Genomic DNA, 18961 nt, shown 5'->3' with positions numbered 1-18961 from the left:
TTTATATCAACTCTCTAGCAGTAAATATGGCGAAAGAAAATGCCCACCCTCCTAATCTGGCAGGTATGCCCCTCCCGGTGCTTCTGTATGTGGACGACGCAGTCCTACTCTCCTTTTCCTGCGTTGGCTTGAGGAAGCTTTTGAGATCACTTGCTGACTATTGTCAAGCGGAACAACTATCAATAAATTACAGCAAATCTAAAATTATGGTGTTTTAAAAAAGAAGAAGGAAACACAAATGGAGAATTAATGGTCAACCTATTGACCAGGTAGCAACTTTCAAATACCTGGGAATAACTTTTCAGGAAAGGGTCTCGTGGCACCAACAGATGAAAAACGCCATTGCCAACGCAGGAAGGGCCAATAAAGCCCTTACAAGATTTTTTCACGGGAAAGGGGGTAAATACGTTCTGGCGGCCTCCCAGGTTTTTGCTGCAAAAATACTCCCACAACTCACTTATGGATCCCAGTTTTGCAGTTTTAAAAATTTTGCGCCTATGGAGGCATTTCAAACAAAATTCTATCGGTGTTTATTGGGGATCCCCCCCTGTGTATCTAATATAGCTGTCCGCTTAGAAGTTGGACAACCACCCGTTAACACGCGGTTGTGGATTCTAAAGATACACTACTGGTTAAAACTTATTTTTTCCCCGGCCGGTTTGGCTCCTTTAACACTCTTAGACACCTTTCATTCTACCTGGAAAGCTTCCCTGTTTGAAAAGATAAGAAGCTTGGGATTCTCCCCGCAGATCTTGATAGCGGCAGGATATGAGAGAGCCAGAAGTCAAGTGCGTCAATGCATTAGGGACATAGAGCTGCAATGTCATATGGGCAAAATGGATAAACATGCCACAATTAGAGACTTTGGGAGAGGGTTTTCACCCGCAAATTATCTGGCTGACTTACAAATACCTAAGTACAGACACTCCTTTACCCTGGCCAGATTTAACGTTCTGCCCTCTGCCCTGCTGCTAGGCAGATATGAGGGCAAACCATATGAGTCACGTGTTTGCCCATGTGGCTCATCGGAAGTGGAAACAAGTCTGCATATATTGCTGCACTGTAGTTACTACGAGGATCTACGCCTGACCTTTATTGCCCAAGTTCTACAAAAGCTTAAAAATGAACCAGAACTCCAACGTATGAGAGACTTGGTAGAAGATAAGGTTCCTGAAATTACGATCAATGTTGCCAAATTCTGTGTAGCCGCTATTAGGCGCAGGAAACAAGAGCTTTCCAATGCCAATATGCAGGCGAAGGCAAATACTTAATTTTATTTATGCTGTCTAATTTTAAATTGCTGTCATGGCCTAATCTGTATTGAAATTGTCCTTTGTTTTTTCCGGTGTTATGCTTTGCTGACTAGCTGTACGAGTTAATCTGGTCTGTGACCGTTTAATAAAATTTGATTTGATTTGAAGTAACAAAGTACTCTTTAAATCCCGCTTGCATATTTCAAAAACTTAACCTTTTGGAGGAGATTTGTCGAGTAAAACAGCAAATGCAAAATATATCAAAAGAAAATAATCGAGGCTCGCCTCCCCCAACATACCGATCCAATTACAATGAAAGTCCTTCTCTAGATCAAAAACTTGGCTGATTCAATTAGTAGATAATTTTATCTCCCCTAGTTCAAAGCACACCTGTTAATTAAGTCCAAATTTCATCTTAAAAAACAGGTGTCCTCTGCTCATGGCGACAGCTTTAGAGAGTTGACTCCCCTGTATGAATTCTGTGGTGCTTAGTGAGATGGGAGCTCTTCCTGAAGCTCTTTCCACATTCCACACACTGATATGGTTTCCCTCCTGTGTGGATTCTTTGATGGGAAGCTAGAGTGGAACTCTGCCTGAAGTTCTTTCCACATTCCACGCACTGATAGGGTTTCTCCCATGTATGAATTCTCTGATGCTTAGTGAGATGGGAGCTCTGCCTGAAGCTCTTTCCGCATTCCAGGCACTGATAGCGTTTCTCTCCTGTGTGGATTCTTTGATGGGAAGTTAGAGAGGAACTCTGCCTGAAGCTCTTTCCACATTCCACACACCAATAAGGTTTCTCTCCTGTATGAATTTTTTGATGGGAAGTCAGATCGGAGCTCGTACTGCAGCTCTTTCCACATTCCACGCACTGATAGGGTTTCTCCCCTGTATGACTTCTCTGATGCTTAGTGACATCAGAGCTGTGACTGAAGCTCTTTCCACATTCCACGCACTGATAGGGTTTCCCCCCTGTATGAATTCTCTCATGGGAAGTGAGACCGGAGCTCCAACTGAATCTCTTTCCACATTCCCCACACCAATAGGGTTTCTCCCCTGTATGAATTCTCTGATGAGAAGTGAGATGGGCGTTCTTCCTGAAGCTCTTTCCACATTCCATGCACTGATAGGGTTTCTCCCTTGTATGAATTCTGTGATGGGAAGTGAGAGAGGAGCTCTGACTGAAGCTCTTTCCACATTCCACGCACTGATAGGGTTTCTCTCCTAAACAAAAAAATTTTTTTCCTTCCAGTAGCACCTTAAAGACCAACTAAGTTAGTTCTTGGTATGAGCTTTCGTGTGCATGCACACTTCTTCAGATACCAAGTGTGCATGCACACGAAAGCTCATACCAAGAACTAACTTAGTTGGTCTTTAAGGTGCTACTGGAAGGAAAAAATTTTTTTTGTTTTGACTATGGCAGACCAACACGGCTACCTATCTGTAACTGGTTTCTCTCCTGTATGACTTCTCTGATGCTTAGTGAGATTGTAGCTCCAACTGAATCTCTTTCCACATTCCCCACACTGATAGGGTTTCTCCCCTGTATGAATTTTCTGATGCTTAGTGAGATTGGAGTTCTGACTGAAGCTCTTTCCACATTCCCCACACTGATAGGGTTTCTTCCCAATGAGATTTATTTGTTGGGAAGTGGAATGGGAGCTCTGACTGCAGCTCTCTCCACACACCAAATTTTTGCATGGCTTCTCCTCTCTGGGGATTTTGCCGTGTTCATCCTTGTTCTCGATTTCCAATTCATCACAATCTGCAATGGAGACAAAAAAGGGATTAGAGCCTCAGGAACAAATGAAGAAGAACTGAAGGGAGTTGGGTGTGTGTTCATTACCTTTGCGGTTCGACATTAACCAATGTATTTGTTATTAGATTCTGATGGGTTGCTGAATGTTGCTTTGTTTGATATACAGTAGTGGTAAAATTGCGGAGGCCTTTTGTGGAAAAAAAGTATATTTCAGAGGTTTGATGGCTTATAACCCTGCTTTTTTTGAGTAATATCATAAAGTTATGTATCAATGGAAAGATAATTTAATCAAGAATGTAATTACCTGTATTCTATCAAATGTTATAGCCAAATAACTAGAAAAAGGAAGGTTGACTTTTGTCATATTGTTATGTGATTGCTATCAAGTTGGTTGGTCTTCTTTCGTTTCATGAGTTTGAAGAACATACCGTAATAGAATAAAAGAAAAATATGTGAGAAGAATTGGAGAAGATTTACATCCCACTTGCATTACACCTACTGTGAAGCACCCTATTAGTGCTTCATTAATGGGAATGTAAAATCCCCAAATACATAAAACAAACACTTGAGCCCAAACTGAAGCCTTCCGCATGTGATCTTTTCCCAGATACTGAAGCATTTTTATTTATTTATTTTATATTTCAGCAGGATTCAGCTTCATGTCATGTTGCTCCTTTGTGCAAAAGGTGGTTTCAATATAACCATATTCCACTGCTGGAATGGCCTGGGAATAGCCCAGACCTTAACCAAATTGAAAATCTATGGAGCCGACAAAAGAATCTTTTAAGCAACCCAGCAATACAGTGGTACCTTGGTTTATGAACTTATTCCGTTCCAGTAGTGCATTCTTAAACCAAAGCATTCTTAAACCAAGGCATTCTTTCCCATAGAAAGTAAAGCAAAACGGATTAATCCATTCCACTTTTAAAAACAACCCCTAAAACATTTATTTAACATGAATTTTTACTATCTAACAAGACCATTGGTCCATAAAATGAAAGGAATAATCAATGTATACCACTGTATAAAAAATTGTATATCACTCTCTTCATCCCAATCTCACACAGCGGTTCTCAACATAAAAACACATAATGAGAACACGAGTTAACCAGCCTGACAGTGAGTAGTAGTTACTTCCCTCTGGAAGTGGAGAAGAAGTTCCACACTGCTAAGATGGAGCTTGTTGGGCAAGACACAGATCTCTGCCCAAAAAGAGAGTTTCCACATTTGGGCATTCCAACATTGCTTGCTGGGAACGCTGATGGAGGAAAGCTGCTACGTCAAGCAACTTTCTATCTTCTCGGTTTTTTTTTTTTTATAAAATATTTATTGAGATTTTACAAAAAACAAAGGTTTACAAAATAAAAAGAGAAAAAGAGAAAAATAAAAGAAAAACATACAAAAATACATAAAAGAAAAAAAAGAAAAAAGAGAAATAAAAATACAAAATGCAAAAAACGAATATGTAAGAAAAGATTAAAAACAAATCCATTTTTTATATCTTTAAACTCATTAGCTTGTTTCCTTGACCTCCTCACACCTCCCCTTTTTGTATTCCCATTTACATAATCAAATCAACAAATCCTTACCCTCTTTCATTTATCTTAACTCTATATCTTAACATATTATAACTCTATATTTTCATCCATTATCAATCCATTTTTGCATATTCTTAATAACTTTGTTGCTAATACCACTTATTTTCAATCCAACATCATTTTAACATTCATCAATTTTACAGTGTTTCTGCAGATAGTCTTTAAATTTCTTCCAATCTTCTTCCACCAACTCTTCTCCCAGGTCTCAGATTCTGCCAGTCATTTCCGCCAATTCCATATAGTCCATCACCTTCATCTGCCACTCTTCCAGGGTGGGTAAATCTTGTGTCTTCCAATACTTTGCTATAAGTATTCTTGCTGCTGTTGTTGCATACATGAAGAAAGTTCTATCCTTCTATCTTCTCATTTGAGGAGTACCAGGAGGTACCAGAAAAGGGTGGAGAACCCAGACTGTACGTGGGCCAGCCGTGGCAGAAAGGTTTGGCTGCACATTGCTTTGGGTTACCCTGGGGAAGTGACTGACAAATTTGGAAAATAAAATTGAATAATAACCTCAGAATCTTGTCAGCAGGAAAAACTTAACTGAAAACAACACTACTTTCCGTAACGGAGACACAAACAGCATCTGCATCCGGTATCAATTAGTTGAGATTGCATTCCAGGGGGTTGGACTAGATGACCCTGTGAGGAGAACCTGAGCTTGCAGGGTTAAACAGCTCAGTTCTTTCGCCCTGCCTTCTGAGGGGGCGGAGAAATCCTACGTATACATCCGGGATCTGTTTCTTTGTTCTGTTATTCTGCTTTCATTTTTGTCCGGTGCAGAGATGCTTTTTCTGCCTGATACAGAATGATTTAAACTGCTGTAAAATAAACCCTTCTAGATTAGAGGAGCTGACTGGACTCTTGATTTATGCACACTTAATGCAAGCACAGAGGGCAGAAGGCTAAACGCTGTGTTTACTCTGCTGTGTTTACTCTGCTGTGCTCAGAGGTCCGGGGAAAGCAGCATGCGCACCGGAAGCCTGCAGGACCTTTACCCTGAGCAATATTTCATAGAATCATAGAATCATAGAGTTGGAATAGACCACAAGGGCCATCGAGTCCAACCCCCTGCCAAGCAGGAAACACCATCAGAGCACTCATGGTTGTCAAGCCTCTGCTTAAAGACCTCCAAAGCAGGAGACTCCACCTTCTTCATTTCACAGACCCTTTTCCAACTCTGCAATTCTATGATTCAATAACTCAAGAGTCCTTAGATTTGCAAGCACAAACGGTGCTGCTTTTAATTTTCATTCTGGTTTTGAAGTTTTGTTGTTGTTGTTTAGTCGTTTAGTCGTGTCCGACTTTTCGTGACCCCCTGGACCAGAGCACGCCAGGCACTCCTGTCTTCCACTGCCCCCCGCAGTTTGGTCAAACTCATGCTGGTAGCTTCGAGAACACCATCCAACCATCTCGTCCTCCGTCGTCCCCTTCTCCTTGTGTCCTCCATCTTTCCCAACATCAGGGTCTTTTCCAGGGAGTCTTCTCTTCTCATGAGGTCATTGGAGCCTCAGCTTCAGGATCTGTCCTTCCAGTGAACACTCAGGGCTGATTTCCTTAAGAATGAATAGGTTTGATCTTGCAGTCCATGGGACTCTCCAGAGTCTCCTCCAGCACCAGAATTCAAAAGCATCCATTCTTTGGCGATCAGCCTTCTTTATGGTCCAGCTCTCACTTCCATACATCACTACTGGGAAAACCATAGCTTTTACTATACGGACCTTTGTTGGCAAGGTGATGTCTCTGCTTTTTAAGATGCTATCTAAGTTTGTCATTACTTTTCTCCCAAGAAGCAGGCATCTTTTAATTTTGTGACTGCTGTCACCATCTGCAGTGATCATGGAGCCCAAGTGTACGTAACCCCAAAAGATCGTGAACTAAGCTGTTTGGAACCCGAGGTACCACTGTAAAGATCAATTAATAGAGGCAATAATTGAATCTTGGCTTCACACTATTACAGCTGCAGAACAAAAAAAGAAAACTTGATTCACTCCATGGGAAGGCGTTGTAAGGCAGTAAATAAAGCTAACGGTTACCAAAGTAAATATTGACATGGTGAGAATTTCTGTAGATCTCCTTTTTTCTTTCACATTTCTTCTTCATGACTGCTGTTCTAATAAATATTATTGCATTACATTCTTCATTAAATTATCTTTCCAATGCTATATAATTTTTTGGTCTTAATCCCCCAGAAGTGGTGTCTTGAGCCTCAAAACCTTGGAAATACACTTTCCCCAAAAGGTTTCCATAATTTTGGCCACTAGTGTAAGTTGCTCATTTTAAAGGTAATCTACTTTTTATATGAGATCAGATTGTTATTATTAATGTTTCATGTTTATATGTGTGTTGGAAGCTGCCTAGAGTGGTTGGGGCAACCCAGCGAGATGGAAGGGGTATAAATAAAAATTATTACTATTATTATCATCACTGGTGCTGCTACCTGAGATTCAATAAGCCTGGCTTTTCTCTGGGATGGATTTTGTTTGGCCCAGTCATGGCATCCCCTCCATCGCCAATGTGAGGCGTCTCTTTGGTCAACCCAAGAAGACAAAAACAGAAAACCTGACAGAAACTATTTATCTTTCCTAACAACTCTGAAGCTGACATTTAAGATGCCTGGGCAGTTCAGACCAGCCGAATCATGGTATAAAAAGGCAGAACTGGAGGAAGATGGTTCACAGAAAAAACTGGAATTTGCTGTTCAAGGTTTCTTGTGGGGGTGTTAGGTTCCCAGGTGTTGTAGGGGGTGCTGCTGAGCTCTGTGGAAATGTATGAGGTTTGTCACATAGAGGTGTTTTTTGAATTTCCAGGCAGATAGGACGATCCCACAGGGAGCCTTACCAAGAGAGGCCACGATCCCACGATTCTCCTCCATGACGTCCTTATGCAGAGCTCTCTGGTCAGGATCCAGCAACGCCCACTCCTCGTCCGTGAAACGAACAGCGACATCTTCAAAGCACACTGGGCCCTAAAAGAAAAAGGGAAATGTCCTCCTCTGAGACAGCAGAAATATGATCTGCTACACAATGCTCTGTCTCCTTCCTTCCTCTTAATTGCTGCGTTGTTTCGATAGGATTGCTTTGCTGCACATTTTAATTCTGGATGCCTATTTTGACATTTTAATTGAATTATTTTATTCTGCTTTTAATTATGGGTATTCGTCTTTGTGCAAATAGGTGGTTCTCTTCCTTGTGGTTTTCAAGTCATTCTGCCTACGCAGGGATTCCAGTTTCCCAGATGGAAGGATCCCCTTCTCCTCTCCTCATGTCCTGTTCTGAAGAGGATCCTTCCCAGTGCCCTAGAGCCAAATTCCAGGGGTTCAAGGGGGCATGGAGAGGGGGTGGAATGGGGGACAGATGATCTAGCTGAGATTCCTGCAATGCAGGGGGTTGGACATGATGACCCTTGGGGTCCCTTTCAACTCCTGGATTCCATGAAAACTGCAACTACAGATGAATCCTACAGGCAACATTCAGAAGGCTGGAGTCATAGAGTTATCTGGGCAGGAAATCCCACAGTTCACAGCTGGAGTTTTAGGCTTAATGAGAAGAGCAGCTCATTCCCTGAGGGTCTGTCAGTTTGCATTTCTTAGTGCAGAAAGTATGGATCTGATATTGTCTATTCTATTCTTATTAGTTCAAGAGGGTTCTGGAAGCTTCTCTGAATAAAAGAAACAAGCAGACGTTTCCTGATGTTTGGGTTATTCCTTCAGAGAAGCTGAGTACAGCTGGGTTAAAGTGGTTCTGTCATCTCTTTTGTCAAGGTCATGCTGACCATAAGAAGAGGACAGAAGGAGCCTGGGTTTCACTTTCTCTCTCTCTCTTCTCTCTGGTGTTCTGTACAAAGTATGCTGCATGTTAAGGTTAAGACTTACAAGCTGTGGGAAATTTCAGTTAAGTCTGCTGCAACTGGATTTCTTATGGACAGGGCCAATCCTGTACATTTTGGATTTGTGACCAGTATCCTCATTTGTCTTCAGTAGCAGTAAAGCTCTGCTGGATGAAATACAATTGCCTCTGGTCTATTTTGGGGAATCCTGCAACGTCTTTACATTTTCACTCTGGTAACTATACATTGGAGTTCTGCCTGGATCAATACTGAGTAGAATTCCATGACAGGGTCTTCCTCCATTAAATCAGCTGCCAAAAGAGAAGGCCCCCAGCTCCCCACAGCTTTCCAAGTCCCCTCCTCTCTGGGGTTTCTGGCAAGCGATTGAACAGTGCGCCAGTGTGCAGCCTGCCTTTGCTCCTCCATTGTCAGATGTCTCCTGGCTCTGAGAGACAAGCAGGGAGGGTGGATTCTGGCAGAAGGAGAGGGAGCCCCCGGTGGCTCCTCCTTCTCCTGACTCACCTCTGCCTCTCAACCTTCCTCTCCCACTTGCCTCCTTCCTCTTCTGCCTCTGATTCTGCACTGCATTCTGCCACAGAGTCTCCCAGCTCACGAAGCCCTGTTACCCCTTCAGTTTCTGACACCTCCTCTTCCCAGGCTTCTCCCTCATCCTTCCTCCACCTCCACTCCCTGGGCTCTGAACCGTTTTCCCTTCCTGGTTCCCCGGCTGCTTCCTCCCACCATTCCTCTGTGCCCAACCAGTCCATGACATTGCTCCATCCCTCGGCCTCTGTCCCCACAAGGCAGCTTCCCCCGACCTGATCTGGTTCCACAGCCGCTGCTTCCCTTCTGCCCCCATGAAAAGGTGCATCAGGAGGTTTTGCCGGCATCATTCTGTCTCCTGAAATAGAAAAAAGGTAAGCAGGATGCCAGGAGTGCCTGCTTCTCTCACAGGTGAAGCAGGGCATCTCTAACTACAGATGGGCCTTTGAGAAACCCTTTCCTGCTGAGTGCAGTTAGACGTTTGTGCCCATTTCATATGCTAGTTGTGCAAAAGTACTTCTCCCTTCCTCTGGACCCTTGGTCCCAACTGTGCCCCCCCAAAAAAAAACCAAGATGAAAAGAACCCACAGATTAGTTGGGAAAGCAACAGAATGAAAAACCACCTTCCTCCTTACCCAGTGGCCTCTCTCTGGTGTCCAACAGAGGCCTCTCTGCCTCACAGGAATCCAGGTCCATTCCTCCTGATAAAGAAACAAGGATTCCAAACAGAGAAAAGGGAGAACGATAAGAAAGAGAATGACAAAGACAAAAACATTCAGGGTGTTAGATCTCATTCCATGGATGCTTTCCCAGAAAAAGGATGGGCCATCAGTAGAGCATTATGGGATGTTCTCTGTCCTGTTTGGAGCCCCTTGGGAGTATCCAGAGGAAAGTCTCTCTCACCTGCTTTCTCTCCTCTGCCTGACTCAGGAGGAAACCTTCAGCCAGGGCCACCGCCTGGGAACTGGTCTCCGCTCCACAGTCCCTCACCCAGCTCTCCATCTCCGGGGGAAGGACAGCCAGGAACTGCTCCAAGATCACCAGGTCCAGCATCTCAGCTTTCGTGTGCCTTTCTGGCTTCAGCCACTGGTGGAGTAGTGGAGTCGTCTGCAAACCTCTCGGGGTCCTTTGGCTTGCAGGTAGCAGAACCAAATGAACTGCCGTTTCTGCACCTCTGAGCGGAGGGTGTCCTCCTCACCCAGGATCTTCTGCACAGAGTTTTCCCAGAATCCCCCACTGCTCCCAGTTTGGTTGGGATGGGCATTTCCTGCTTCTGGGCCAGCTGAATCTCAATCATCCATCTGTGGTCTCAGGAAACTTCTAAGAGATCAGAAGGAACCCTTTGATCTTCGTCTTAATGAGAAGTCCTGGAAATCATACAAAGCAAATAACATTGTTATGTTACAGAATTTGTAGGTTAGGAGAAGAAAATGCTTCTCTTAAAAAGCATGGATGAGTCTTGCTAGGAACCAGGGCTAGACTGGACCGCAGCCCTTTTTGAAAAGACAGAGGAGGAGGAGGAGGGGGAGGAGGAGGAGAAGCAGAAGCAGAAGAAGACTCCTCTAGCCCTCCTAGAAGGAAGATTGCAATGCAAAATGTGGAGGCAACTGAAGGGATTTCTGGGAGATGAATCAGCCTGGTTTCTCCTGCCTTCCAGTCAATGCATGAAGTCAGAACTGACTGACAAGGGAGTCATTTGTATCTTGTGGAAAATGGATGCCTGGCTCTAGTGGGGGTCCTCACCTGGGGGTCCTCAGGAGTTGCTCTCCCCCCACCCCCACTTCCGGGCACATTTCTCCCCTGCTTCTGTCTCCTTTTCTTGCACTTGGACTCTCTGCCGCTCTCAAGACAGACTCCTGGGGTGGGGTCCCTTTTTCTTTGCTCTGAGGGCCAGGTATGTATCTAGTCAACCCCCTGAGGGCCAAGTGGGTGGGGCCAAATACATCTCCCTTGAAATATAGGCGGGCAATTTATTATTATTATTCTCTTAGATAGCTTAACACACACACAGCCATTAATGCCAAGGTCCGTGGAGGCTCAGTGAGTAGCAGCGCCCATTTCTGGCTGGTTTTCCAGCACCAATCCCTTTGGGGCAGAGAGGATGTGGTCCTGGGATGCCATGCTCTGGGTGCGAGGGGATGGCTGCCGTGGCCTCCGTGGGGAGCTGCCCTGGGAGACACTGGGAAACTGGTCCCCAATGCAGCAGCCAGACTACGGGCTGGGATCCCTCTCTTTATCCCTGGCCTCTCTTTCCCACCTTTTTTTGGGGGGGGGCTAGTCCACCTCCTCATGCAGCATTAGAAAACCATTTGCACGTTTCCTCTGTTGTGCAATGGGACTTCTTTGTTTAAAGAAGCAGATTTCGGGGGAGTCATTGTTTTTCTGAAGTGGGGGGCGGAGGGCCAAATGAGTTTGGGATCCTCTGATCTCCAGGAAGGAGAGCGTTGCAGACCTGGCCCCTCCCTGGCAGGACCCTCTCCTCCCTGACTTGGGGTCCCCCCCTGCAGGAGCAGATCAGGCCCACCAGGCCCCCTCCCCTGCTGCAGCCCTGGGACCCCCACCAGATCCCAGAGAGAGAGGAGACTCACCAGATCCCAGGAGGGGGCAGCGAGGCAGCCCTTGCAGGAGAGACACTGGGGAGGGAGGGGCCTTGGCTCTGGAGGACCTGGCCCCCCTTGCTTCCTGTCCTCTCTAGGAAGGCAGCTCGGTTCCATTTAACCCTTTCAAGGCCAGTCCGCCCAGCTCAGCCCCCCCCTGCATTGCACACTCACGTGGCCAGGGCAGAACTCTGATTTCTATTCATTTCTGTTATTTTGAATGGCTCTAAGGGGGCAGCTTCCGCCTGGTTCCGCCTATGGCAAGGGGTGCTTTTTGGGGGGTGAAATATACTCAGAGTCGCAAAGTGATTTCATGCTCTTTATTCAGCTCATAGTGGTGAGGAGGAATGAATGAATGTCCCCTCAAAGTATCTGCTTTATAGACATTATTTACACAATGGGCTGCACATGATTGGCTAATTCCGGAATTCTACTGTAAGCCAATCAGGTTGTGGATTCACTTCTTCCTGAAGCTGGATTGGGTGGTTCCTGCCAACCAATCATACTGCTGCATTGTTCTAGGACCAATCAGACTGCTGCATTTTGGATCCTATTCAACTCAGTACATAACAGGGGGATTTTGGCTCTTGTTGGGCTCTGAGCATCTCCCTCCCTTGGCCAGAAACCAGAGGAAGAGCTTGCAGGGGAAAGGGCTTTGCAGGAGGCAAGGAAGCTCCTCCTAGAATTCAGGAGTGGAGAGATAGGAGGGGATCCCAGGGTCATCTAGTCCAACCCCCAGCAATGCAGGAATCTCAGCTAAAGCATCCATGGCAGATGGCCCTCCGATCTCTGCTGAGAAACCTCCAAGGAAGGAGAGTCCACCACCTCCCAAGGGAGACCTTTCCCCTGCCCAACTGCTCTTAGGTGTCCCTCAAGGCAGCGGGTCCTGAGTTCCAGCACTGCTGAAACAATCACACTGGCTGCTGAGGAGGAATCTAGCGAAGTTCAAAATAAATAAATCCTATTCTCATCATGAATAACCAAAACTTTCTTAAGCGTGTTGCTATGCAAACATTCAATAGTATGGCATTTCCCCTCCCAGAAATGCTGAATTTCTAACTCAGTGGACTAAAAATGGATGGTTGTGATGCTTAGGGGGGGTTTTAATATTTGATGGCGTATTGTATTAATATTTTGTTGGAAGCTGCCCAGAGTGGCTTGGGCGGGGTATAAAAGAATGAATAAATAATAATAATTGTTGTTGTTGTTAGTTGAATTGATATACCGCCCTTCATTAAGAGATCTCAGGGACATTGAAAACATAGAACTCCAAAAAGTATACAAATAATGCATCACCTCAAATTCTTCAAATAGGTGAGTTTTCTCCTTTGGAAAGAGGCAGGTGGAATCTCCACGGTTGCTAACAGAATAACGTTGAAAGGCTGGTGAAATATGGGGAACCAAGAGCATCTGCTTGGCATGCAGAATGTCCCAGGGTCAGCCCCTGACATCTCCCGCAAGGGCTGGATGAGACCCCTGCCTGAAACTGGGGGGAGCTGCTGCCATTCAGTGTGGACTATACAGGGTTAGAGGGAGCCCTTGGTCCGGCTCAGCAGAAGGCAGCTTCTGAGGCTACTTCAGAGCTCTGCAAGATCAAAAGGGATAGATATTCCCTAAGCAAACCAAATTTAAGAAACTGGAATCATGGCAGCCGGAATTTCGCACAGGATTCCAGCTGTGGATTCTGACCAAGGCAGAAGAGAGCAGGACTCGGACTTCCCTCCATCTGGACACGATGCACTTCTGTGGATGCAGCCGAGAAGAACATTTGCCTTCTTTGCTGCTGCATCACATGTTGGACTCAGGTGGAGCTTGGGATCCACCAAGACCCGGAGATCCTTTTCGCATGTCCTGCTAGTCCGGTGTTCCCTGTGCAGCAGAGTCTACCTGCTAATTGTCCCAAATTAAATCCAGGCGTCTTGTGTGAGGGGAAACTGCGATCCAGGGAGTCTCTGGCAGGAGATAATGAGACAAGGAAAGTTTTATTCACAAAAAAGTGAACGGTGAAACAAAGTGAAGACAGGAGGTGTGTTCTTTCAGGTAGAAGTTAACTTATTACTTCAGCTAAATGTCTCAGGATTAAATGCGGTTCTGCAGGCACAGCTTCCCTCCAATTCAGTTGTCGCACTTCAGGGAGATGTTCAGGTTTCCAGAATAGATGGTGAGAGGCTGAACTCTCTTTCTGCGGCTTCTCTCTCATCCCCTCCCTTAGTTATGAGAGGTCTTTCCGTGAGGTACTTTTGACACAGCCCAGCTTCCTTCTCAGCGAGGGGCCACTTTTCCTCGGTTCCCCTGAGGTATTTTCCTTTGTATGCCAGACCCAGGGGATCCTCTCAGCCCTTGCCACGGACTTGGGAATCTCCTTTTCCTAGCAGATCTCTCTCCTCCTGACTGGAAGGAGACCCCAGAAGAAGAAGAGAGTCTTCCCACAGCTTCTCCCTCCAGCTTCGCTCCCATCTGAATACTCCCTTCAGACCCTCAACATGGTCTCCCCATCTCAGCTGTGAGGCTCCTTCCTCTGGCTCCATAGATATTCTTCTCAGAGCGGAGGATCCACTCAGATCAGAGCCCCTTCTCCCTCCCTCCAACCCCTCTGACTCTCTCTCCCCCCAAACTGTCTCATGTGGAGACTTGTTCCAAAGTGGCAGAAGGCCAGCAAGAGTCCCATCTGGATGCCTCTAACCACTGAGCCTGCTGGCCATTGAGAGCTGTTAACGGAGAAATCCGAGGGCTCCCTTGGACAAAAACAAAGACACCAACCAGGATAACTTGGAGCAAAACAGCAGCCTGTAGGCTTGGCCTTTATTGGATACCGTCGCGACAGGACTCCCACCTGCAACAAGATGAAGCAAAGTGGAAGTCCAGAACAAAAGAAGACCCCAACTTTTATTAGTTACTAATATCCCAAACTACACCCCTAAGACTACATCACAACTACATCACAAAAAGGAGGGGTTGAGGGAGGGGTTGTGGTGGTAACCTGAGCGTCCTGTCACCTGGCTGGTTCCCCCTTTCCCCCTCCCCATGAGTACCTTCCAGGTGACAGAGGGGAGTTTGCAGTTTCCTGCCCCCAGAGGGAAGAGCTGATCATTGTCCTTTGTTCCAGTCGGTGCTGAATCCACTCCCATATGCAAGTTCTTTGTGACATTGATGGTCTTCTGTCTAGGACCCTCAGGGTTGGCATAGCAACTGGGCAGGGCTCCTGTGGATGCGCTGGTATGCTCAAGGGATTATGGCTGCCCTGTATCAAACCTTCCCCATTTTGTAGTCCTTCCTTCATGGAGTAAAATAAAGTGGAACGGTGCAGATCCAATGTATGGTTGATTTTCTATGAATTTATAACAGAAGCGTAGCGTGTGTAGTGTGGGAGTGTGTGTGTCAAGTTTGTACAAACTGAATGATTGGGGGAGGGGTTCCTGTGACAGAGCCATTGCCAGTCCAGGATTCCCCTAGCCAAAGTGGGCCTGCCAAACCAGGCCAGAGATGAGCCCCCCCCCAAAAAAAAAACGAATTATTTTTCATCTCATAATCTTAGCCAGCCTCTGTCTGCATCAGGATGTCAAGACCCGGCATGTGGCGGCTGCAAAAGAGGCAAACGTCACGCTAGGGGTCCTTAGCAAAGGAATTGAGCAGAAAACTGCCAGGATCATGATGCCGTCATCTATGGATGGCAGCTATGGATCGCTATGGATGGTGGCTAACAGACTGAGGCTGAATCCCGACAAGACAGAAGTCCTGTTTTTGGGGGGACGGGCAGGTAGGGGGACTCCCTGGTCCTGAATGGGTTAACTGCCCCTAAAAGACCAGGTGCACAGCCTGGTAGTCAATTTGGACTCACAGCCGTCCATGGAGGTGAAGGTTAATTCTGTGTCCAGGGCAGCTGTCTACCAGCTCCATTTGGTCCGCAGGCTGAGACCCTCCCTGCCCACGGACTGTCTCGCCAGAGTGGTGCATGCTCTAGTTATCTCCCGCTGGGACTACTGCCATGCACTCTACGTGGGGCTACCTTGGAAGGTGACCCAGAAACTACAACTAATCCAGAATCCAGCAGCTAGACTGGTGACCGGGAGCGGCTGCCAGGACCATATAACGCCAGTCCTGAAAGACCTACATTGGCTCCCAGGACGTTTCCAAGCACAATTCAAAGTGTTGGTGCTGACCTTTAAAGCCCTCAACAGCCCAGTATACCTGAAGGAGCGTCTCCACCCCCATCGTTCAGCCTGGACACTGAGCTCCTGCTCTGAGGGCCTTCTGGCGGTTCCCTCATTGTAAGAATGAGGTTACAGGGAACCAGGCAGAGGGCCTTCTTGGTAGGGACACCCACCCTGTGGAACGCCCTCCCACCAGATGTCAAAGAGATAAACAACTATCTGACGTTTATAAGACATCTGAAGGCAGCCCTGTTTAGGGAAGTTTTCAATGTTTTATTCTGTTTTGAGTGTTCTGTTTGGGAGCTGCCCAGAGTAGCTGGGGAAACCCAGCCAAGGGCCCCCATGGCCTTGGGAGCTGACATTCAGAGCTGAGATTCCTGCAACGCAGGGGGTTGGAATAGAGTGTGGTTAACAGACGTCCCCATTTCCCGGGGACAGTCCCCAGATTCACGCAACTGTCCCCGGACAAAATCTATCCCTGGAATGTCCCGGGATTTCATTTAATGTCCCCGGATTTATATTTTAAGTGTTGTAGATTTATTAGTAGGGAATGAATGTTGCGTGATTGGTTCAACAGCACAAGACACATCATATGGGGACTTCCAGTGAGGCAAAATGGGGGGTGCCACTGCCGAGGGGGAACCGGGGACACACGGCGGGTCAACTGGGGGAACTGCTGCTCCCCCCATGACCCAAATCAAGCCGGGAGCAAGAGCACCCGGCCACCAGTCCGACTGTCCAGGGCCAGGAAAACCCCGGAGCCAAGGCAGGGAGTAGGAGGAGAGGAGAAGGAGAAGAGAGAGAAAGAGGAAGGAGAAAAAAGAGGGGAGCCCCAACCTTGCCATGCCACAGCCGCCACCACCAAGGACCGGTAGGAGCGCACCAGGAGGGCAAGGACACGTGGCGGAGCCCAGTCCAGACCCGAGCCTACCCCACGGCAGCTAGCGTTACAAGACAGCAGGCCAGGGCCCAGAGGAAGACCGTGTGACAGAGGAGATCACAGAAGAGAAGACACTACTTCTGGAAAAAAAATTAAAATAACTTTTTAAAAATAACTCCCTCCCCCCTTTTCAAAAAAGAAAAAGAAAAAAGAAGTCTCCCCGGATTCTTTGAAAAAAAATCTGGTAACCTTAGACTACAGAACCCTGGGGCTCCCTTTCAACTCTACTATCCCCACCATCCACCCCGGAGCCTCAGCTTCTATTGCATTCGCTCAGGGGAGCAGAGGGCCAGAATGGATAGCCCACAACTGTCCTGTTCAAAGTGGGACAGGCTGGATCCCAGCAGCCGATCCCAGCTTCTCTTTGGATCCCAGAATGTCCCGTTGAAGGCGGCCACCTCTGCACGAGTCAGCAGGGTCGTGCCCAAGCCCGCTGGATGAGGGCCAGAGTGGCTCCAGTCTAGGCCTGTAGGGCAACCCTCTGATGAGTCTGTGATTCTGGGGAAATTCTATGCCCCCCCCAAGGAGCTCAGTGGAGCAGAAGGCCAGAATGAGGCCTCATCCATGCCAGGCACTCGGCTCCTGCTGCAGTGATCATTAACACCCAGCAGAAGTCGGGAGGCAGCTGGCTCTGAGCCAAGCAGAGAGAGATGATGCAATCCTTTGTGCTTGCCCCCCCCCCGAACCACCAGTTTGCAAACCTCAGTGGCCCCCCAGAGGGAGGAGATGGATGTACACAAGCCCTATCAAAGAAGGGCAGAAGGAGATCCCAGTGTATTCCATAGACTGATTTTCATTTTGCATTTCTAAAAAAACAGGGTTATGGTCTGATATTGTTCTTGGCAATACAGTGGTACCTCGGGTTACATACGCTTCAGGTTACAGACTCCGCTAACCCAGAAATAGTGCTTCAGGTTAAGAACTTTGCTTCAGGATGAGAACAGAAATCGTGCTCCGGTGGCGCGGCAGCAGCAGGAGGCCCCATTAGCTAAAGCGGTGCTTCAGGTTAAGAACAGTTTCAGGTTAAGAACGAACCTCAGGAATGAATCAAGTACTTAACCTGAGTTACCACTGTATCTGTATTTTTCTTACCTTCAATTCTAATTCTTTAGACACCCATATCGTATGGTTTCTTGAACTGCTTTCGTAGACATCAGAATGAAATGTGAATTCTCTATCTAACCAATGTTTGGTTCTCCAAATATCTATCAAATTGAAATTGTCAACCAATTCAAAGAAAGTTTTTGGAAGTCTGCCCTCCTTAGTATCCTTTTTCCGAATTGTTCTGTCCATTTCCAATGACATCACTCTGTTCAGATCACCCATCAAAATCATTTCTAGATCTGCAAATTCCATTAAATCATTCTCCAACTTTTCATAAAATTCTGATTTATTTTTCATTTGGAGCATAAATTTCTATCAATCATTTTTTTTAGCCTTGCACCGCAACCTGTACCAGTATGACTCTCCCTTGGTCGTTTTTTAATATTTGTATATTATAAATTTTCACCGCATGGGCTTCAGGCAGGGACAGCCGCCAGGGTGTCAATGGTTCCAAGAGCGGCTGGCGTTTTATCCAAACTTTATACAAGGCATTTCTTATAATATGGTTGTTGAAATCTGTATGGGCTTTGCTCTTATTGTAACCTAAATAGGTGTGTCATCCAAACCTATTATTGTAGCTTTCCAAATCTAAGATCTCTGTTCTTTCTAGGACTATCCGGTTATCTCTAATATTTTCTCATCATTTAAAAATCTTCCACTCAACCTCCAACTTCTGTTTTTAATTTTATTATATTTTAGTTCCATCATTACCAGATTATGGTCTGATATCATTTTCGGGAGGATCTCAACTTTTCTTCGAAAAGGTATTAGATTATTTGAAGTCTGGATTGCATCTGATTTTTTTAGCATATGCATAGAAGGTATATTGTCTGTCCCTTCTCTGTTTCTCTCTCCAAGCATCTTTTAAGTTCAGATCTTCTACCAATTGATTAAATGTTATTGGGAACTTCCCTTTTCTTGATGTTACGTCTCTCTCCGTTCTATCTAGAGCCAGGGATGTTACTCTGTTGAAGTCTCCCATGATGATCATTACTGTCATTACTGTATTCTAATAGCTTATCTTCAAGGTTGTTTTTGAAGTTTGTTTTATTTCCACTTGGTGCGTATACCCCCACCAAAATTATTTTTTCTCTGCCTTTTGTCAGTTGTATTCCTAATATTCTTCCTTCGTCATCTTTAAGTGGTATTTTTGCATCTCTTTTGGTTTATATATATATATATAACTAT

The 18961-nt window shown here is 46.0% G+C and overlaps 2 protein-coding genes, 1 long non-coding RNA gene and 1 pseudogene across 5 annotated transcripts in view; 1 reads left to right on the top strand and 3 right to left on the bottom strand.

The window, feature by feature from the left end:
- LOC128412026 (zinc finger protein 420-like) overlaps positions 1-18961 on the top strand; it is a 342858-nt gene that overhangs the window by 184436 nt on the left and 139461 nt on the right. The gene's annotated exons all lie outside the window — the stretch shown is intronic.
- LOC128412189 (zinc finger protein 420-like) overlaps positions 1-18961 on the bottom strand; it is a 215270-nt pseudogene that overhangs the window by 117137 nt on the left and 79172 nt on the right.
- LOC128412203 (uncharacterized) lies at positions 2943-9638 on the bottom strand. Its single transcript, XR_008330037.1, has 3 exons — positions 9617-9638; positions 9257-9339; positions 2943-3018 (listed from the first exon to the last, which is right to left on the bottom strand). It is a non-coding gene; the product is annotated as an uncharacterized LOC128412203 (long non-coding RNA).
- LOC128412022 (zinc finger protein 850-like) overlaps positions 12869-18961 on the bottom strand; it is a 44894-nt gene continuing 38801 nt past the window's right edge. The window contains exon 2 of the transcript XR_008330016.1: positions 12869-14411. The gene's annotated coding sequence lies outside the window, so the exon portion shown is untranslated. The remainder of the gene's footprint in view (positions 14412-18961) is intronic.

This window comes from Podarcis raffonei, chromosome 4 (genome assembly GCF_027172205.1).
Source record: "Podarcis raffonei isolate rPodRaf1 chromosome 4, rPodRaf1.pri, whole genome shotgun sequence".
NCBI lineage: Eukaryota > Metazoa > Chordata > Lepidosauria > Squamata > Lacertidae > Podarcis > Podarcis raffonei.
This window is presented reverse-complemented; position numbering and strand designations above follow the sequence as displayed.